The 23,084-nt window shown below is 43.2% G+C and overlaps 1 protein-coding gene across 1 annotated transcript in view; it reads left to right on the forward strand.

The window, feature by feature from the left end:
* Positions 1 to 23,084, forward strand: part of NEGR1 (neuronal growth regulator 1) — a 1,090,779-nt gene that overhangs the window by 1,032,203 nt on the left and 35,492 nt on the right. The gene's annotated exons all lie outside the window — the stretch shown is intronic.

Genomic DNA, 23,084 nt, shown 5'->3' on the forward strand with positions numbered 1-23,084 from the left:
AGTGGAATCAAATGGAAACAGTGGAAATGGGTGAGCATACCAGGAAAATGGTCACAAAGCTTCAGAAACCGAGTTTAGAGAGTGTTTCAAGGAAGAGCAAATAACGTATGTTGCTGGATGTTTTGAAGGGATGAAAAAACATGGCCTTAGGATTAGTCCTGGGTAGGTTACTGCAGGGCTTAAATGAATTGGTTTCTATCAAACGGGAATCAAAGACGCTAACCTAGAGTGTATGTCAATTGTCAAACTAGGAAAGAGGAATCAGGTCATTGAACATAGCCGGAATGTTCTAGGAGCTTGGAAGGAAAGAAAAGCAAAGAAATGGGGAAGTTATTTGGAATGAAACCTTCTGCCAATTGCTTGCCCATGTCCTCTCTCTGCCTAGAACTCTCTTCCCCTTCAACAAACTATCACTTTCCCTCCCTTCAAAGCATGACTAACATCATATCTCTTCCAAAAGGACTTCCCCAACTAAGCCCTCATTTCCCCTACTCCTTCTTCCTTTTGTGTTGCCTATGCACTTGGATCTCCACCCTTGAAGAGCTTGATATCCCAGAAGCAGCGTGGCTCAGTGGAAAGAGCAGGGGTTTAGGAGACAGAGGTCATGGGCTCGAATCCCAGCTCTGCCACTTGTCAACTGTGTGACTTTAGGCAAGTCACTTAACTTTTCTGGGCCTCATTTCCCTCATCTGTAAAATGGGGATTAAGACTGTGAGCCTCACGTGGGACAACCTGATCACCTTGTAGCCCCCCAGTGCTTAGAACAGTGCTTTGCACATAGTAAGCGCTTAACAAATACCATCATTATTATTATTGATATTCACCCCACTCTCACCCCCACAGCACTTATGCACATTTCCCCAGTTGATCTTTAATGTCAGCCTTCCCCTCTAGACTGGTAAGTGCCTTGTGGCTGGGAACATGTCTACCAGCTAGATATGGGGAAAAACTCCTTACCTTCAGCTTTAAAGCACTCAATCACCTTGCTTCCTCCTACCTTACCTCCCTGATTTCCTACTACACTCCAACTCACACACTTCGCTCTCGGTACCTCAATCTCATCTATCTTGCCACTGACCTCTCACCTACAATGTGCGTCTGGCTTGGAACTCCCTCCCTCTTCATATCTGACAATCACTCTCCCCAACTTCAAAGCCTATTAAAAGCGTATCTCCTCCAAGAGGCCTTACCTGACAAAGCCCCCATTTCCTCTTCTCCCACTCCCTTTTGTGTCAACTTTGTATGTGTTTTTGCCCCCTTTATCCACTTACGTACATTTCCATAATTTGTTTATACCAAAGTCTGTATCCCCATCTACACTATAAGTTCATCGTGGGCAGGGACTGTGTCTACCAACTCTGTTTTATTGTTCTCTCCCAAAGGCTTAGTTCAGTGCACAGCACACAGTAATTGTCCAATAAATGAGTCTGAGAAGTGCAGAGATCAGAAAGTATGAGGGCTAGCTAGTGTTTTAAAGCTAGGGAGTCAGAGCTGGTGCAACTGATTGGGCAGAGGGTTGAAGTGAAGGACGGGAGATAGTTTAAAATGCATATTTAAGCTTCATAATCCACTGGGTTTGTTTGAGGAATAATAGAGGGCAGAATGCAATTTCTTTTGTACACATCTTATTTTGAAAGGTTTCTAACACTGCATTCAGGGTCTACTCCATTTATTACTACTCTCCCAATCAGTCAACAATCTGTGCCTAGCCATTCCAGATTCCAAGCTGATCCTTATTATCTTTTTTATTTCCCTTGGAATTTCTCTCTGTTATGAACAATCCTCTCATAGTTACAAGCAGTTCCATGGCATAAAATGTATCCTGGAGGGCTAGAGCAAATGTGTCCATTTGGGTTTTGTCCCATGTCTCGTTGAAAAGCTCTTGGTGCTATTCCAGACCCTTCTCCATGCAGAATATCCTTTTTAATGCCACCACATGATCAACTGGTTGGCTTTCAAGCTTTTCATTTGTGTCCAAGGCTGGCTTGGAAAATTCATGCTTCTACTCTCCTGGGATTTCTCCCCTGATTTACAACTCAAGGCCGTCTAAATCTTACCCATAAAACCAACAGCATTATTCTCTGTGAATGTCAGGTCAGATGGGGTGTCTTACTCCTCCCTTAGCTGGCGGGTCAGAGGGATTCGAATCCTACTACCTCCATTGGGCTCCAACCCAGTTCTGACACACTGCAATGCAGCAGTGATGGCTGCTGAATGCTTTAAAGGCACGACGTCCCTGAATGCCTTTTATTCATCCTTGGTAGGGGGCCAGGTGGAAGTTATAGATTGCTCGGCATTTTAAAAAATGTCAGGGATCACCCCGATATTCTAGCCAATTTTCCCTCAGTAAAAGCGGGTCCTTGGTTCTGAGCTTGCATCAGCTGCTGTTAAGTGTATAATGGCAGTTTCATTTTCCAATTGTCATTGCATTTCTCTCTCTTCATGGAGCCAGGAGACACCTGGAGTAGGAAAGGTGCTACATAATGCTAAATGTGGCTCTCTTCTTTACAAGTCATTTGTCTCATAAATATTTCTACATGTTCTGAAATGTTCTTGGCCTGAAAACTAAAACTTGACTGTACTGTGGACTATCACAGTGGCCACCATTTGGAACTTTTACATTACCTAGAAATCTTACGGCTCCCTTAGGCCTCTGATAGGGTTTTTCTATATTTAATAGAAGTGTCCAGCCCTGAAGGTACCTGTAGGCCTTCATTTAAAAAAAAAAAATTGGTATTTGTTACGCGCTTACTATGTGCTGAGCACTGTTCTAAGCGCTGGGGTAGACATAGGGGAATCAGGTTGTCCCACGTGGGGCTCACAGTCTTAATCCCCATTTTACAGATGAGGGAACTGAGGCACAGAGAAATTAAGTGACTTGCCCACAGTCACACAGCCGACAAGTGGCAGAGCTGGGATTCGAACTCATGAGCCCTGACTCCAAAGCCCATGCTCTTTCCACTGAGCCACTCTGCTTCTCCATTAAGTGTTTATTTAGATAGAATCCTGTCTAGAGATTGAGAGGCCAACTGGATGACAACTCAAGTTTCCATTTATCCTAATGAACCTGGGACTACAAATTCAGATTTCATAGTCATTCCCATTTCTTAATGAATTATCTTTACTTTCTCACCATCATTTTCTCCTTCTCTTTCTTCTCCCTCATCTGCTGTCTGGGGCAACCTTTTCTCACCTCTTATCCTGGAGATTTCAGAACGCTGAACCACAATTATAAGTTGAAGGCATTTTAAATGGAAGATGAACACAAGGCTCATGACTTAACCTAAAAAAGCTCCTTGTACTATTAAATGAGCCCCACCACTCCTCTGCTAAACACTATTAACCCAGTGGGGAAAAACCAAACAAACAGGTTGAACATTCATTGTCAAGTACAAAGAAGTTTAAGCTTCACTTTTTTAATAAAAGATGGGTATAGAATATTATCTGTAACTTCTACCTTCATGCCATGAAAATGCAACTTTATATGATTTGTAATCCATCTATTCACTTTGGAAAAGAACAGAGGTCAAAAGCAACATGGTGGTGGGGCACACCGCTCATCTAGCGTCTCTCACGCAACTCCCACACATCATCTACAGGTTGAAGCCATCCAAACCATGAAAGACTTTTTTGGATAAGATGGAAGATTGGGTTTTGTAGGAATAGATATACTAAGTCAAAGAGAAAATGAAATTTGAACTGATCTATGAGAGAGGTTGGAATCCTAGACTAAACTTGAAAAATGAAGCATTTGGGTATTCGTATTCCCCACTCACCTCCCACCCACACACCATCCCCGATAGTACTTATGTCTGGAATTTTATTCTTTTGCTTCACACCACCTATTATTTATTGCAGTATCGCTCTACCCACAGGATTGTAAGATCCTTAAGGGTAGAAATCAAGTCTAGTGACTCTATTGTACTCTTCCAATAATTTAGTACAGTACTCAGCACAGAATAAGCACACAATAAATGGCATAGATTGATTATAGACCCCCATATGAGAAAGGGGGAAGAAGGTGAGTGAGGTCTTCTTAGGTTATCTCATCAAAGCAGGCTTGGAAAAGATCTGATGATAGTAGAATAATTTATTTATCCAGATATTTATCTAGATAAAAACAATTGTTTTGCAGATCATTCCCCACATTTTGGGATTGGGTTGGGAACATCTAAATGCTCTATTGCAGAAAGCAGAGGCCTGATAAGAGAAAATGTCCTTCCTTATTTAACCTGTATAAGAAAGGAAATCAGAATGGTTCTAAAAGAGTGTTGGAACCTTAGTGAGAGTGAAGCGTTAGTGAGAGTGATTCTCAGAGGATTATATTCAATATCCTAATGGAAGGGGCTAGAGGAGACCAAAGACACCCACAAAAAAATGAACATTGAGGCTGCAAATGTAGCAGTCTTCAGACAGTAGAAAAAAGGCCTCATTAAGAAGAAGGTATGTAAGTGTGCTTAAAAAATAAACTGATATTTTATGGTATTTTTTAAGTGCTTCCTATGTCCCAGGCACTGTACTAAGCACTGGGGGTAGATACAAACTAATCAGGTTGGACACAATCCCTTTTCCATATGGGACTCACAGTCTTCATCCCCATTTTAAAGTTGAAGTAATTGAGACACAGAAAAGTTGTGACTTGGCCAGGGTCACGCCGTGGACAAGTGACAAAGTTGGGGTTAAAACCTAGGTCCTTCTGACTCCCAGGACTGTGCCCCATCCACTAGGCCATGCTGCTTCTCAGAGAGATGTTTCTGGAGACTTGGTAGTGGATTATACCAGGACAGAAGGGATACATATAAGGAACAAGATACTAATTTGACTGAGCCTAAAACTCTTCAGAGGCCTGGGGACACGGGGAATAGGAAAGTCACAAAAGTAGAAATTCGAGCAGATCTTAGAATAAAGGACAAGAACAATTGAAATCAGACATGACTAGAAAAAGTGAAAGCTGGGAAAGAGATACAATTAGCATGTAACATAAAAGGACACACAAAAAATGCTCAATTATATTAGGCAAAAGAGGCGGATAATGGAAACCTCCAGACACATTGGTAGACAGGAAGGAAAAAGATAAGAGGTGGCTTTGAGAAGACAGAGGCTTTAAATGTCTTTTTTCAATACTTTTGTCTTTACAAAAAAAGATCAAATGTGAATAGTTGACCAGGGCAAGTCCCACTTAGTGAGTGAAATGCAGTTGGAAAGCCAACTAAAAATGGGGAAAAATGGCTAAAGAGGATCTTGGAACCTGGATTAAGATCAGCAGGACTTGTGATATGCCAACTAAAAATGGGAGGAAAGTGGTTAAAGAGGATTTCGGAACCTGGATTTAAGATTGGCAGGACTTGACGTTATGCCTCTGTGACCACTGAAAGGTTTGTCAGGGTCCCTGGGAGAATTTATGAAGGACAGGAAAAGTTCCTGCGGACTGGAAGAAGACAGATGTTCCCAATTAAAAAGAGGAAAGAGGATGAGACTAGCAACTAAAAACCACCACCTCCAAAATTCTCCCTTTCCTCTCCATCTAAGAGGCCACCACACTGTTCTCAAGCACTTCTCATATTCCTATCTCATGTATTGTACTGGCCTTCTCACAGAACCCCCTGCCTCAACCTCTCCCCTCTCTAGTTCATTCTTCACTTTGCTACCTGGATTATTTTCCTAGACCCTAGAATGTAAGCCCATCGTGGGCAAGGAACATGTCTACCAACCATTGTATTGTACTCTCCCAAGTGCTTAGTACAGTGTTCTTAACCCAGTAAGAATGCAGTAAATACCACTGCTAGATTGATTTTCCTAAAACTTTGATCTGCATAGTTCCCCAATTCTAAAACTGCCAATGTTTGCCCAAGTCATGCAATTAGCCCACTCATTCCTCTCCCTTGACATCCCAGCTCACACACTTGGTTCCTTTCAAGGTAGCCTATTCACTGTGTTTCACTCTGGTCTCTTTCACCACCAATCTCTTGTTCACACCCTCCCTTCTACTTAGAACTCCATATGGCAGACACTGCTTTCACCATCTTCAAGGTCCTTCTTAGGCAACATCTCCTTCAGAAGGTCTTCCCTGATTAACTTCTCAGTTATTGCTTTCACCATCTTCATGGTCTTTCTTAGGTAGCATCTCCTTCAGAAAGTCTTCTCTGATTAATTTTTCACCTCTCAATCAATCGATTGTATGTACTGAGTGCTTATTGTGTGCTGAGCACCATTCTAATCACTTGGAAGAGTACAATATCACAGAGTTGGTAGGCACATTCCCGGCCAAATGGAGTTTACAATCCAGAGGGGAAGACAGACATTGATATAAATTACAGATATGTACGTAAGTGCTGTGAGGCTGAGGGAGGGGTGAAAAAGGGGAGCAAATCCAAATGTAAGGACAGTACAGATGGGAGTGGGAGAAGTGGAAATGAGGGCTTAGTCAGGGAAGGCCTTTTGGAGGAGATGTGTCTTCAGTAAGGCTTTGAAGGTGGGGAGAGTATCTGTCGGATATAATAATAATAATAATGTTGGTATTTGTTAAGTGCTTACTATGTGCAGAGCACTGTTCTAAGCGCTGGGGTAGATACAGGGTAATCAGATTGTCCCATGCGGGGCTCACAATCTTCATCCCCATTTTACAGATGAGGTCACTGAGGCACAGAGAAGTGAAGTGACTTGCCCAAGTTCACATAACTGACAAGTGGCAGAGCTGGAATTCGAACCCATGACCTCTGACTCCCAAGCCTGGGCTCTTTCCACTGAGCCACGCTGCTTCTCAATATGGAAGAGGGAGGGTAATTCAGTCCAGTGACAAGATGTGGGCAAGAGGTCGGTGGTGAGATAAACAAGATTAAGATACAGTGAGTAGGTTAGCATTAGAGGATCCATCACCAACTCCCTTGGTGAACTTGTTCACTCCCACGGCTTCAACTATCATCTCTACACAGATGATACCCAAATCTATATTTCCTCCCTGGTTCTCTCCCCTTCCCTCCAGGCCCGTATCTCCTCCTGCCTCCAGGACGTTTCCACCTCAATGTCTTAATTACGTTGGTATTTGTTAAGCACTTACTATGTGCCGAGCACTGTTCTAAGCGCTGGGGTAGATACAGGATACTCAGGTTGTCCCACGTGAGGCTCACAGTTAATCCCCATTTTACAGATGAGGTAACTGAGGCACAGAGAAGTTAAGTGACTTGCCCACAGTCACACAGCTGACAAGTGGCAGAGCCGGGATTCGAACTCATGACCTCTGACTCCCAAGCCCGTGCTCTTTCCACTGAGCCACTCTGCTTGCCACCTAAAACTCAACATGTCTAAAACTGAGCTCCTTATTTTCCCTCCCACACCCTGTCCTCTCCCTGACTTCACCATCACTGTGGATGGCACTACCATCCTTCCCACCTCACATGCCCGCATTCTTGGGGTCGTCCTTGACTCAGGTCTCTCATTCACCCCATACATCCAATCCGTCACCAACACCTGTCGATCTCATCTTCACAATATCGCCAAGATCCGCCCTTTCCTCTGCATCCAAACTGCTATCGTGCTGGTACAAGCTCTCATAATATCCCGACTGGATTATTGTGTCAGCTTCCTCTCGGATCTCCCTTCCTCTTGTTTCTCCCTACTCCAGTCTATTCTTCATTCTGCTGTCTGGATCATCTTCCTACAGAAATGCTCTGGGCATGTCACTCCCTCCTCAAAACCCTCCAGGGTTGCCTATCAACCTCCTCACGAAACAAAAACTCCTCACTCCTGGCTTCAAAGCTCTCCATCACCTTGCCTGCTCCTACCTCACCTCCCTTCTCTCTTTCTACTGCCCACCCTGTACACTCCGCCCCTTTGCCGCTCACCTCCTCACTGCCCCCTTTCACACCTATCCCACCATCGACCCCTGGCCCACGTCCTACCTCTGTCCTGGAATGCCCTCCCTCCTCACATCCACCAAACTAACTCTCTTCCCCTCTTCAAAGCCCTACTGAGAGCTCACCTTCCAAGACTGAGCCTCCTTTCCCTCTGCTCCCCAACTCCTCCTCCCACCCTCTGCTCTTCCCCCTTCTCTTCCCCCAGCACTGTGCTCATTTGTATATATTATTTGTTGCCCTATTTATTCTGTTAATGAGGTGTATATCTCCTTGATTCTATTTATGTTAATGATGTTTCATTTCGTTTTGTTCTGTTTTGCTTTGCTGTCTCCCCCGTTTAGACCTTGAGTCCATCTTGGTCAGGGATTGTCTCTATCTGTTGCTGAATTGTACATTCCAAGTGCTTAATACAGTGCTCTGCACATAGTAAATGCTCAATAAATACTATTGAATGAATAGAGGAATAAAGTAGTGGGATGTAATGAGTGAGCAGTGAGGTAAAGTAAGAGGAGGCAAAGTGATTGAGAGCTTTAAAGCTGATAGTAAGGAGTTTCTCTTTGATGCAGAGCGGGATGGGCAACCACTGGAGTTTCTTGAGGATTGGAGAATCATTTACTGAATGTTTTTGTATAAAAAGGATCTGGGCAGCAGAGTGGCATATGAACTAGAGGCAGGGAGGTCAGCAAGGAGACTGATACAGTAATCAAGGCAGAATAGGATAAGTGCTGGGATTAAAAATGTAGCAGTTTAGATGGAGAGGAAAGGGTAGATTTTAGTGATGTGAAGGTTGAATCATCAGGATTGAATATGTGGGTTGAATGAGAAAGATGAGTTGAGGATAACACCAAGATTACTGGCTTGTGAGATAGAAAGGATGGTGGTCTATGGTGATGAGAAAGGGAAGGGAAGGACAGGGTTGAGGTGGAAAGATAAGTTCAGTTTTGGACATGTTACGTTTGAGGTGACAGGAGGACATTTGAGTAGAGATGTCTTGAAGGCAGGAGGAAATGGGGGGCTGCAAAGAGGGAGAGACAACAGGGCTGGAGATGTAGATTTGGGAATAATCCTCATAGAGATTGTAGTTGAAGCCATGGGAGAGAATGAGTTCTCCAAGGGAGTGGGTGTAGACGAAGAATAGAAGGGGACAAAGAACTGACTCTTGAGAAACTCCCATTTTTAGGGTGTGGAAGACAGAGGAGGTGCCTATGAAAGAGACTGAGAACGAGAGGCCAACAAGAAGAGGAAAATCAGGAGAGGACAGCATCACTAAAGCTAAGGTTGAGTAATGTTTCCAGGAGAAGTGGGTAGTTGACGGCATCTAAGGCAGCAGAGTGGTCAAAGAAAATTAGGATGGAGTAGAGGCTGTTGGATTTGGCAACAAGGAGATCATTTGTGACCTTTGAGAGGGATGTTTCTGTGGAGTGAAGGGGATGGAAGCCAGGTGGGGGTGGGGAAAGGGGGGTGAAGGAGAGAATTCATTCATTCAATAGTACTTATTGAGCACTTACTATGTGCATAGCACTGTATTAAGCGCTTGGGATGAACAAGTCGGCAACAGATAGAGACAGTCCCTGCCGTTTGACGGGCTTACAGTCTAATCGGGGGAGACGGACAGACAAGAACAATGGCAATAAATAGAGTCGAGGGGAAGAACATCTCGTAAAAACAATGGCAACTAAATAGAATCAAGGCAATGTAGAGAGAATTGGAGGAGAAGAACTCAAAACAGTAAGTGTAGACAACTCATTCAAGAAATTTGGATAGGAAAGATAAGAGGAAAATGGGAAGATAACTGGAAAGAGTAGTGACATCAAGGGAGGGATTTTTATTTTATTTTTTAGGATAATATTGATATAAGCAAGTTTGAAAGCAGTGGGGAAAAGACCATGGAGAGCAACAGTTGAAGATTGCAGTCAGGGAGAGTAAAAGGTTTGGGGTAAGTGCCTTGGTAAGGTATGAAAGGATGGGGTTGGATGAGGAGGTGGAGTACATGAATTTGAGACAGAGTAGGAGATCTCCTCTTGAAATACTGCTGGAAAAGATGGGAGAGTTGAAGAAGGGGCAGAAGAAGGTAGGACCTGGAAAGGAGGAGGGAAAAGTTTAGGTAGATCATGTCTAATAGTTTCAATTTTCTCAATAAAGTAGGTGGCCAGGTCATGAGGGGCAAGAGATGGTGGGCCAGAGGAGACAGTAGTTTGAGGAGGACTGTACACATCTGGACCAACCAGCAAGGTCAGTGGGAATGGGAGTCAATAGGGATGGAGAAATAAGTTTGCCAGACAGAGGAAAGGGCAGAGTTAAAGCACACAAGGATAAACTTGAGGTGGACAAGATTGGCCTGATATCTAAGTTTCTGTTGGGAGCCCTCTGTGGCTCGTGCACAGGAGCATAGGAAGTGGACTGTGGAGGTGATCGAGAGCTGGGGCTCAGTGGTAGGAGAATGATGAAGGATTAGGGGAACAAGCAAGTTGAGTTCAATAGAGAAGGTAGTGTTGAGGATGTCAGTATGGTTGTAAAGGGAAGGTAGGTTATGGAGACTAAATGGGGCATGATGACTTGAGAGAATTTTATGGGGTCAAAAGATTGGAGGCCTCTGTGGGGGAAGAGGATAGACTTGTAGGGAGGTATGTGGATGAAAATAATGTTGGTATTTATTAAGCGCTTACTATGTGCAGAGCATTGTTCTAAGCGCTGGGGTAGACACAGGAGAATCAGGTTGTCCCACTTGGGGCTCACAGTCTTAGTCCCCATTTTACAGATGAGGTAACCGAGGCACAGAGAAGTTAAGTGACTTGCCCACAGTCACACAGCTGACAAGTGGCAGAGCTGGGATTCGAACCCATGACCTCTGACTCCAAAGCCCGTGCTCTTTCCACTGAGCCATGCTGCTTCTCTACCTGAAAAGGCAGGTGAGGAGTTTGTGGTCAGATAGAGAGATTCCAAAGTACTTACCCCATGCCTGTCACTTTAGCACTTTTGATAAGTAGAGAGATGTGGGCTAAACAAAGCTTCAAAAAGGTGATCTGTGCTACAGTGAGCTACATAGATTGTAGAAGTGGTAGAATTAACAGTAGTAGCCTCCTCTCAGGGTCACCCCTGGAGCGTTTCCAGTCCTCTACAAGTCTCGACTTCAGGAGGGATAGTCAAGGAGAGGCTTACCCATTCCATTCCTAGCTTGGCCAGTGGCTGACCAGTGGAAGGTAATCTGCTACTAGTCAAATCTTTCCTGTGCTGGGCAACAGAGGTATGGGAGAGAGTCTAGGGCGGAGAGTCAAATTTACTGCGCTGAAGAAATGCTAAACTACTTCTGTATTTTAGTGATGTTGTGAAGGTTGAATCATCAGGATTGAATATGTGGGTTGAATGAGAAAGATGAGTTGAGCATAACACCTCAACTAATGCTAAACTACTTCTGTATTTTTACCAAGAAAACTCTATGAATACACTACCAGAACGATTGCAGATGGAGGTGGGGCATTCTGGGAAAGATGTGTCCATGGTGTTGCTAAGGGTCAGAGGCAACTCAACAAGACAACTAGTAGTAATTAATTAATTATGGTATTTGTTAAGTGCTTACTATGTGCAAAGCACTGTTCTAAGCGCTGGAGGGGTACAAGATGATCAGATTGTCCCACGTGGGGCTCACATTTTTAATCCCCATTTTCCAGATGAGGGACCTGAGGCACAGAGAAGTGAAGTGACTTGCCCAAGGTCACACAGCAAACAAGTGGCAGAGTTGTGATTAGAACCCACAACTTCTGACTCCCAAGCCCAGTCTCTTTCTACTGAGCCACACTGCTTGGTAGTACCAACTTGGTTATTTTGTGCTCTCCAAAGTGCTTTGTACAGTGCTCTGCACACATAAACACTCAATAAATATGATTGACTGATTGATGATAATAATAGTATTTACTGAATGCTTAATAATAATAATAATGTGGGTATTTGTTAAGCGCTTACTATGTGCCGAGCACTGTTCTAAGCGCTGGGGTAGACAAAGGGGAATCAGGTTGTCCCACGTGGGGCTCACAGTCTTAATCCCCATTTTACAGATGAGGGAACTGAGGCGCCGAGAAGTGAAGTGACTTGCCCACAGTCACACAGCCGACAAGTGGCAGAGCTGGGATTCAAACTCATGAGCCCTGACTCCAAAGCCCGTGCTCTTTCCACTGAGCCACGCTGCTTCTCACGCTGCTTACTGTGTAGAGCACCGTACTAAGTGCCAGGAGAGAACAATCAGGTGGGAATTAGACATGGTCCCTGTACCTCAGGACTCAAAATCTATGTGGAGGAGAGAGAGACTGGGGCACTAGTGAGGAAACTGATATAATTGTCTAGTTTGATCTACAGGGGTACCAATTTAATAAAAATAATAATAATGACAACTATGGTATTTGTTAAGTGCTTACTAGATGCCAGGCACTGTCCTAAGCGCTTGAGTGGATACAGACAAATCGGGCTGGACACAGTCCTGTCCCATAAGGGGCTCACAGTCTTGATTCCCATTTTGCAAATGTGGTGAATGAGGCACAGACAAGTGAAGTGACTAGCCCAAGGTCACACAGCAGACTAGTGGCAGAGTGTCTTTTAGAATCCCTGACCTTCTGGTTCCCAGGCCCGTGCTCTATCCATGACACCATGCTGATGGGTCCATGGATGCTACACAGGACAAACCAGCAGAGGACAAATAGGGAGTGAGAGAGCTAATCATCTTAAATCGACAGGGCAGTATGTTTAGTGTGGAGATGGATGGGCTTTTTGCGTTTTTCATTCCCAAGCATGATTCCCAAGTCTCCATAGGGAAATAGTTAGCCAGATTTGTTTTGAGCCCAAGTTGTAGTGTCAAGGAACCATAGGTGATGTGCCTGATTTCTCTTCATGAGCACAGTTCAAATGGCAGGCCTGGAAGATGAGACCCACTGGTCTGCTGGGTGACTTTGGGCAAGTAACCATTCTGTGGCTTTAAAGGGGAATGAGATACTTGTTCTCTGTGGAATAGGGACTGTGCCCAATCTGATTCTCTTGTATCTTTTCCAGTGATTAGTAATTCTCTCATAGGAATTAGTGATTAGTAAATACCATGATCAGCACCATAATAATGAATCTTATGCTCCTGTGAACATACTACACACATCCAAGATATGATTTTAAACTCACCCATACCACCTTACATTATAACATCTCACCAACTTGATACTTTTATTCTGCCACAACCCCAAAAATCTGACTTAGATACATTTATATTCAATCATATTTAATGAGCACTTACTGTGTGCAAAGCACTATACTAAGCACTTGGGAGGGTACACTACAACAACAGACACATTCCCTGCCCACAGAGATGTTATATTGTACTTTCCAAGTGCTTAGTACAGTGCTTTGCACACAATAAGCACTCAATAAATATGATAATAATAATAATAATAATAATGAGCTCACGGTATAGAGGAGCCCCGAACCCCATCACAAGTGTTCCTGTGCCAAACCAAACCTAACAAAAAACACACTTGGGATTTTTATCCCCTACCTTCCTACTGTGCTGTTGCCACTTGGTGTCTGAGCTATCTAAAATATGTCTTCTTGATGTGATCCTCCATTTTTGCTACCATATAAATTAAGTGTAACTGGGAGACATCCCAGTTTTTCTTTGGATTTTTGGATTGTGAGACTTCACCCCACTGCCTGCTCTCCAAGAGACCACCTCACCTTCTCTTATCTCTCCTGGCCTATCTGTATCAAGAGCTTCTCACATCTGATGGGGCACACAGAGAAGGGCTTCTCTTTCTCTGCCTGAACGGCACATTGACTCTTTCATCTAAGCTTCCCTAAGCTCCTTCCTACCCCTTTCTTTCAATGAAAACCAAAGGGACCAAGCACTTAGATTTCTTAATAACACTGCAATGACCAGAGAGGGGTCTTTGGAGGGTTGTGCTATATGAAAGCAGAGAGGAAGTACGAAACTTTCGTTCTCCCTAAATCAATTTCTAAAATGAAACCGCTTCCACCCTTCTCCATGGGGCCATTTGGTCCATCTCACATAGGAATTTCAAAATTGAATTTATTCAAGGAGCAACCTGAAGATCAAACTTATGCTTCACAGGGCCGTTGGGAGGCACTTCTGCAGAAGGGGCCTTTATTCATGCTATGTAAAACATTCTCATGTAAGATCAAAGTCTGCTGAGGCTAAAATGATAGCAAACAAGAGTGAAGTCTAATTGAAACCGAGGTGAAAGGGAATAAAGGGGACACGTTGTGAGTCATTCTGCCCATTAAAAGTACACCAGTGCACGGCAATGAGGCGCTTGTCATTTTGAAATAAATTTGGCTCTTCTATGGCTCCTTGCACAGCCAAGGACCTCCCTCCTACCCCACCATCCGATAGAGTAGGCAATAAATTAGGATGTTTTATAATGCCACTGTTCTATCAGCAAGTCTATTTTGATGGCTTCACCTGTGTTTTTGTAATGATCTTCAAATCCTCTGAGCATTTAATTGCATTTTAAAGTGTAGCAGCGGCCCATTTTTTTTTCACAGACAGTTTGGACAATCAATATCAAACTTAGACAAAGTGGCTTTCAATAGAATAAGTTATTTTTATGTTAGAAATACAAGGGTTATTGTCACACAAATGAGCCCGATTTTTCAATCTCTCCCAAGGCAAACTTCTCAGGGATTGATCGGTGGGTGTTTTGCCTGGTTAATTCCTGCAAATTCAGGCTGAGCTAGAGCAGCAGATTGGACTACATCAAGTTGTGTTTTGATGTATCAAATGAATGGAAGTCAAGGGTAGCACAGGCATTTGAATACTGGTAATTTTCCTATTCGGGAGTCTGGATTAACCAGCTTCTCTTAGGCACGTGAAACATTCTAACAGTCATCTTTGATTAAAAACTAAACACGTCATGCCAGGCCTTTTAGTCACTTAAATTGCTCATAGGGAAGTAATCGATGTAAAAATGTCAGTTTTGAATTTTTTTTCCCATTCTCAGTGGTTCTGTAGGTAATTCACACAAGTCACTCTTGTCAAAACTCATCTCCCTTACTCGCTACTCTAAATTACCAAAGCACCTCACCCTTTGCTTTCAGTGCTGTGGCACATTTTGATATAGTTGAACACTTAGCAAAACTTTTTTTTCCCCCCTCATAAGAAGTCACCAAACATCCCTGGCTGCATTTTCTCAGTCCATTGTCTTGGAACAAACCAAACGAAAATCCATTTGGTACACAATTTATTTGAAATGCCTTCCATTTCCTCTGCCTCACGGTTTTCAGTCAAATGATTTCCAATGCGTTCATCTCAAATGAGGCAGCATGGTTCCTAGCAACAACAAAAAGCATTCGGTGAACGTGTTCTTGGTGTGCTGGGGTTTTTTTTGTTTTGTTTTTTCCAAAGACCAAGCAGCTCGTGAAGCAGACCACTTTCTTTCAGCCCACCCCCTTCTGCGATGATTTGGGTAATACTTTAGAGTTTATGATCCAATTCTCCCCTGGGCTTTCCAGAGCCTAGAGTGTGACTTTGGTCACGGGAGAAGGCTGAAACCTTTCCATCCACTCCCCACATCAGTCCCTTGCTCAGACTGTTTTCACACCTGTTTCAAGCAGAGAATCCGTTCCCAGGCAGTTTCAAAAGCTACTCTGGCAGTATGGGAACAGAGCAGGGCTGTAGTGTTTCATGGAGAACAACATGGCCTGGGCCTGTTCTCTGTGTGGCTGCCAGCCCTGGACCGAGTAGGCAGCTGAAGGTATCAGTGCCATAATTCTGTGCTGTTGGAATTGCAACCAACACTGTGCTGCTACTACTGTGTAAGTTTATTACAGGAGAGCACAGAGGAGGCTTTCCTTTCACTGCTCCAGAAAGCCTGTGGAGAGTTTGCCACAGGCTGCTAAACCTGCCCAGAGGGAAGGTTAGTTGTCACAAAATTCTTCTTTTGAGTGATCAGTCAACAAGTGTAGTTTAGTGGAAAAAACCCAGGATTAGAAATCAGGCTCTAATCCCAACTCTGCTGCTGGCCAGCTGTGTCACCTTGGACAAGTCACTTAATCTTTCCCTGTCTGTTTCCTCCTCTATAAACTGGGAATAATATGCCTTCTTTCTGTCCCTCTTAGAATTTGAGTCCTGTGTGGCACAGGAACAGTATCTAATCTGAGTATATGTATATCAGGTTTGAGCACGTAGTTGGAACTTAAAAAATACCATAAAAAGTAAAACTTCATGTCAAACTATGTTGTATCTTAGGAATGGAAATATATCACAGTCTCATCTTTTTTTTTTCCACTTAAATGACATTTGCAGTCCACATTCCTAGAAATATCATCTCAGTATCATATAATCCAAGGCTGATGGAGCACTGGGCCAAAATGTCCTTGCCAAAGTCAGAGTAGTTTTCTTCTGTGAAACAACTGTACCATTGACCTGACTCAAGAACTTCCTCTATGCTGCTTCCCTTCAGGAAACCTGGCCCTGGAGGAAGCAAGTAGCTATCCTGGGAGTTTCCATTCCGATTCCTAGTCGCTTGTGCTCGGCGCATTGAGTTTTCCTCAAGGTCATCCAGCTAATCCTGCCCTGAGCTCCACAGCTCAGGCTGCAGTTTCCCCTCTCGGAGAACTTGGCTGAGGCAGGGACCGACGGGAATCAGACGCCAAACAGATTGTTTACACTATCGCAAGTCATCGCTTTCTGGTTCAGCCTTTTTATAGACTGTCAACCTGCTCCTCTAAAGCCATAAATCCTCAACTAACCTCAAGTTTAACAATATTTAGAGATTTTATCTTGAGGAGACAGTGGAGAATTCCAAATCCCCCTAATGTCACTGCCCCATTATCTGCCTTTTTTTTCAAACATTCCAATAGGCTAAGCCCTTTTAGAAATCTGTCGTCATGACTGTCAACCTTGAACTTGTTTTTTCTCTTTCCAAGAGTCACAGAGGGAAGTCAGTCACCCCATATTTCAACTACCACCGGACTGGTAGTTCCTTCCTGGCACAACCTCAAAAATGAGTGATTCTCTTCCCTGCTCACGAACTTTTCTGTTTCTTTGGGCCATCTGAAAAGCAGAATGAACTAACACAATTGCTCCTAAATTCCTATGGAATGGTTTCATCCGTGCTGTCTTGTTTTAGCATTGTGAGACAGGCTCCTCCATCCTGAGCTTCTAGCCTTCCCAAATGATGTCATGTTTCTGTTGCTCACAGTTGCATTTGTTGTTCTTTCCACCTCGGCTCCAGATCCAAGCTAGCTCTCAGAATGCTGCTGCCTCCATTTCTTTGATTCTTTCACTTGCATCCATCCCCATCATTACCATCATCATCAATTGTATTTATTTTTTAATGGTATTTTTAAAGCACTTACTGTGTACCAGGCACTTTACTAAGTGCTGTTGTAGATATGAGATAATCGAGGTTGTACACAGTCCATGTCCAACAATGGGGCTCACAGTCTTTATCTGTATTTTACAGATGAGGTAACTTGAGGCACTGAGAATTTGAGTGACTTGCCTAAGGTTACACAGCAGAAAAAATGGTTGGACTCGGGATTAGAACCCAGGTCCTCTGACTCCCAGGCCCATGCTCTTTCCACTAGCAGAACACTGTACTAAGCACTTCAGAGAGCACAATACAACAGAGTGATAGACATGTTCCCTGCCTGCAGTGAGCTTACAGTCTAGAGGGGGAGACAGACATTAATATACATCATTATTATTGATAAATAATTACTACTATATCATTCATTTAGGATATATCATTTATAGATATGGATATAAGAGCTGTAGTTTTGAGGGTTAAGTTTGGGGTGCATATCAAATACCCATCCATCCATTAATGATCTTTACTAAGCACTTTTGAAGGAGAAGCACTATAATAATAATAATAACTGTGGTATTTTTTTAAGTGTTTAGCATGTGCCAGGCATAGGGGGTACAAGCAAATTGGGTTGAACACAGTCCCTGCCCAATATGGGGCTCAGAGTCTTAGTCCTCAATTTACAGATGAGATGACTGCAGGCAAGTGGCAGAGCTGTGTTAAGAACCCAGGTCCTTGTTTCTACCAGGCCCATGTTCTATCCACTAGGCCATCCTGCTTTTCAGTGCTCATTTGAAAACAATAGACCCAAGATACACGTTCCCTTCCTCTTCTAGAATTTCCCAATCTTGAATTCATTCATTCGATTGCATTTATTGAGCACTAACTCTGTGCAGAGCACTGTACTAAGCACTTGGGAAAGTACAATACAGCAATAGAGACAATCCCTGCCCACAATGAGCTCACAGTCTAGAGGGGGGAGACAGACATCAAATACAAGTAAACAGGCATCAATATAAATAAATGCAATTGCAGATATATGTGTAAGTGCTGTGGGGTGGGGAGAGGGGGGAAGAGCAAAAGGAGAAAGTCAGAGTGATGCAGAAGGGAATGGGAGATGAGGAAAAGTGGGTCTTAATCTGGGAAGCCCTCTTGGAGGAGATGTGCCTTTAGTAAGGATTTGAAGGGAGATAGAGTAATTTTCTGGCAGCTTTCAGGATTGAGGACGTTCCAGCGCAGAGATAAAATGTGGTCAGTGGCGAGACAGGTGAGATTGAGGCACAGAGGAAAAGTTAGCACCAGAAGAGAGAAGTGTGTGGGCGGGATTCTAGAAGGAGAGAAGCAAGGTGAGGTAGGAGAGAACGAGGTGATAGAGTGCTTTAAAGTCAATAGTGAGGAATTTTTTTTCATACAGAGGTGGATAGATTTTTGAGGAGGGTGGCAACATGCTTTGAACGTTTCAGTTGAAAGATAATCCGGGCAGTGGAGTGAAGTATAGGACTGGAGTGGGGAGAGGCAGGAGGTTGGGAGGTCAGAAAGGAGGCTGATATAGTAATCTAGGTGGGATAAGATGAGTGATTGTACTAACTTGGTAGCAGATTGGATGGAGAGGAAAGGTTGGATTTTAGTGATGTTGTGAAGATGAGCCCAAAAGGATTTGGTGACAGACTAGATATGTGGGTTGAATGAAAGAGTAGAGTCAAGGATAATGCCAAGGTTATGGGCTTGTGAAGCAGGAAGGATCGTCGGATCGTCTACAGTGATGGGAAAGTCCGTGAGAGGACAGGGTTTGGGTGGGAAGATAAGGAGCTCTATTTTGGACATGTTAAGTTTGAGGTGATGGGAGGACATCCTAGTAGAGATATCTTGAAGTCAGGAGGACATGTGAGCCTGGAGAGAGGGAGAGAGATCAGGGGAGGAGATGTAGATTTGAATATCATCTGCACAGAAATGATACCTGAAGCCATGGGAATGAATAAGTTCTCCAAAGGGAATGATTTTAGATGGATACTAGAAGGGGACCTAGAACTGAACAGTGAGGGACCCCCACAGTTAGGGGGTGGAAGGGAGAGGAGGAACCCACAAAGGAAGCTGAGAATGAATGGCCAGAGAGATGAGGAGAGACAAGAAAGGGCAGTCACTGAAGCCAAGGTTGGATAATATATGTGGGAGAAGAGGTGGTCGACAGTGTCAAAGGGATCTGAGAGGTCGAGGAGGATTAGGATGAAGTAGAAGCCATTGGAATGAATCAACATGGCCAATACTGGGTGTCATTTGGACTTCAAGAGGTTCACCTCTAGCCCAACTTCATGAGACATCTGCATATTGAATTCCAGTTCCGCTTTGGCAGATATAATACAGTCATCAGCAAGGAGGAGATGTGTTCATTACTTTCCATCATTGTCAATGCCCTCATCCCAGAGGAGACTGCAAAACCACAATTCCAATGTGGCTGAATATTGCTTAGGTGAGATTGTGTCATCCCACTTCAACCTGCGTAGATTTATACAGCATGGGCTATTAAACAGCATGATGCTTGTTATGCAATTATAACCCATCTCCTCCAGAATCCCATATCTATTGTGTAGATTCCAATTTCAGAGAGCACATTGAGAACACTGTTGAATTTCACTAAGTTAAATGCATTTGGGTAAACAAAATCCAAAACAAACTGAGATTTGGTATTCCTGACACTTTTCTGTCTAGTGATGTGGGAGAGAGTGGTTAAGGTCAAAAGTTGAATACCCTAAGTAGACTACAATTTCTTCCCTGCTCCGAAGCAGCTCTATGTCATTTTCGATGTGGCGTAGTAAGACTCTGACAAGAATGATTATAAGCAGAAGTTGGGGGATAGTAGTAAGCTCGTTAAGGTCTGCTAATTCTGATATACTGTACTCACCCAAGCACATAGAACAGTGCCCTGCACACAATAAACACTCAATAAATATGACTGATTTATCGCTTTTCACAAAGTAAAGCCTCAGTAAATATGATTGATTGATTGATAGTAGTAAGAGTAGCAGTGGAAAAAATAATAGCAATAGTATGTATCAAGAACCTGCTGTGTGGAAGCACTGACTTAAATGCTGGGAAAAAAATCCATGAGTAAGAATTAGACTCAGAACATGGCCCCCAAGAGCCTCACAATCCAAGAATAAGTAGCATTATTAGAATTGATGAAACTCCCATTTGGTGTTCTTCACTGTACTAGGTGCTTAGAAAGTACAAAACAAGTAAGTGACACATTCCCTGCCCATAAGAAGCTTATACTATAATGGGGGTGAGGGTGAGAGAGAGAGAGCCCTGGCAATGGACACATAAGAGATGATGAAATAATAAAAATGCAAACACAAGAGGCAAGAACGAAGACAAAAAAGAAAATTAAACACTGAAAGAGGTTTGATCATCACAGCAACCCCTTCTCCACAGCACTAATATGTACATGTTACATGGATATGTATGTACAACAATATGTACATGTCCTTATGCTCATTTATTTCTCCTATCAGTAAGTAAACACCTGTTATCCCCAAATGGGACAGGAACCGTGACTGACCTTATAACCTTGTATCAGCCCCAGGGTTGATAGTACACAGTACATAGTAAATACAGAACCTAGTACACAGCCTGACACAAAGTAAGCTCTCAACAAATGCTAGTATCATACATTGCTGTATATTACTGTACTCTGTAGTATTGTATAAAATCATTTTAATTTGTGCCCTCTAGACTGTAAGCTCCCTTGGAGCAGAGATAACGTCTACCAACTCTACTGAACTCTACTCTCTCAAGTCCTTAGAACAGTGCTTCCATAAATGCCGTAAATGCCACTGATGGACTGATTGATTGAAGAGAGTTTCAGGTTCCTTGCAGCTCAAAGCCCCATCACTTGCAGCAACAACTACAGCTTTGCTTGGAGTTACAACCTTCTCAGTATTCTACATTTTGTGGAGGGTCACTCTGCCAGACCTTAAGTCCTTCCTGTTGGCACAGGCCAGAAAAAGGGAGGTCCCAAGAATGGCATGGGGCAAGTGGGATGTGGGATGGGGGTTGGGGAGGCAAAGCTTTCTGTGGTCCAGGGGGGCGGGCACATTCCAAGCACTTAGTACAGTGCTCTGCACATAGTAAGCACTCAATAAATATGATTGAATGAATGAATGAATATACACTGCTGTTGTTGCAGCTTTTGGAATCTCTTGCTTTTATCATTAATTTTGCCTCCTATGCTGTCCATGCTATATGAGTCTACATGTACCTAATGCAAATGGGGAACATCTACAACAACTTCCTGAATAGAAATATTCCTCTTTTTCCCTACATTGCAAAGAACATGTTCAACTTCTTCCTATATCACTGCTGGACTGGCCATGAATTCTCTGTGATTTTAATAATAATAATAATAATGTTGGTATTTGTTAAGTGCTTACTATGTGCAGAGCACTGTTCTAAGCACTGGGGTAGATACAGAATAATCAGGTTGTCCCATGTGAGGCTCACAGTTAATCTCCATTTTACAGATGAGGTAACTGAGGCACAGAGAGGTTAAGTGACTTGCCCACAGTCACACAGCTGACAAGTGGCAGAGCAGGAATTCGAACCCATGACCTCTGATTCCCAAGCCCGGGCTCTTTCCACTGAGCCACGCTGCTTCTCTAGATTGTCTGTGGCTTTAGATGAGCATAGCTTGTTCAGAATTGTCACATTTGAACCATCTTCTTGTTTTTTGTCATCTTCTCTCCATTTTCATCCTATAGTGCCTTTGGGATATCTTACAACAGCCTCACATGGCTTCTAACACTCTTCAGACTCTCATTTCAGCTGAGTTTCTTAATGTCTTTCCAAACTCTTTGTAATATTCCCAGTCCTCTTCTGAATATCCTTACAAACATCCCATATTATCCTCATTTATTCTTTTGGGTTCTGTACTCATCTCTTTCCTAATATAACACCACCTCTCCTTCTTTCCCTTCCATTTTCTTCCTGAAGCTGTTTCCAAATGGACTGCTGAGGTCACCCATTTTATAGCTGTATGGTAATTGTCTGCTGTTAGTAATAATATTTGAGGTATTAAGCCGCTTTTATGTTTCAGGCACTGCACTAACCACTGAGGTTGATACAATATAAGCAGATCAGACACAGTCCTCTGTCCCTTGTGGGGTTCACAGTCTAAGAGGAAGGGAGAAAAGGTATTTCATCCCAATTTTACAGATGATGTAATTGAGGAAGAAAGATGTTAAGTGATTTGACCAATGTCACATGGTAGGCAAGTGGCAGAGTGGGAATTATAACTCAGGTCCCCTGACTTTCGGGTCTGTTCTCTCTCCACTAGGCCATGCTGCCTTCCCTTATTCCCCAAAAATAATTATATCTGAAGCTCAAGAATTGCTATACCTCTAAAAACTCTTCTTCACTAAATCAAAATCTCCAAGTTGAACTGATATGATCTTTTGAATTGATCTGGAGGAGCAGTAACAAAATTTATCTTTGATCACCAGTCAAAGGGTCCAAATTGGTGCTTGGATTTGTTTTGTGTCCATCCAGGTACGATTAATTGATTTGATTCCAGGTAACCCTCCCTCATGCATCTAGATCCATTGGTATTCTTCTTCTTATCAGTATATTATTTCCCTTTCTTTTCACAGTATGGACTACTGGGAAGAGCTTGGGGCAGAGAGTCACAAGGATGCAGATCTAGCTTGGCTCTGAGCCTATCTTGCTGCTCTGTGGCTTCTGACAAGTCACTTAACCTCTCTGAGTGTCTGTTCCAAGTCCTTATTTTTGGTGATTTTCTTTGCTGCCCTTAGCAACACACAGCGTGCAGGTGTCACAGGTGGAATTTTTAAGATGGTGCCCGAGCCCATACCCTCTAATGTCTATCCCTGCTACTCACCTCCCCTCAACTCAGTTTCCCAGATGTTGCTCTCAGTCTGTG

The sequence above is a fragment of the Ornithorhynchus anatinus genome, chromosome 4 (assembly GCF_004115215.2).
Source record: "Ornithorhynchus anatinus isolate Pmale09 chromosome 4, mOrnAna1.pri.v4, whole genome shotgun sequence".
Lineage (NCBI taxonomy): Eukaryota > Metazoa > Chordata > Mammalia > Monotremata > Ornithorhynchidae > Ornithorhynchus > Ornithorhynchus anatinus.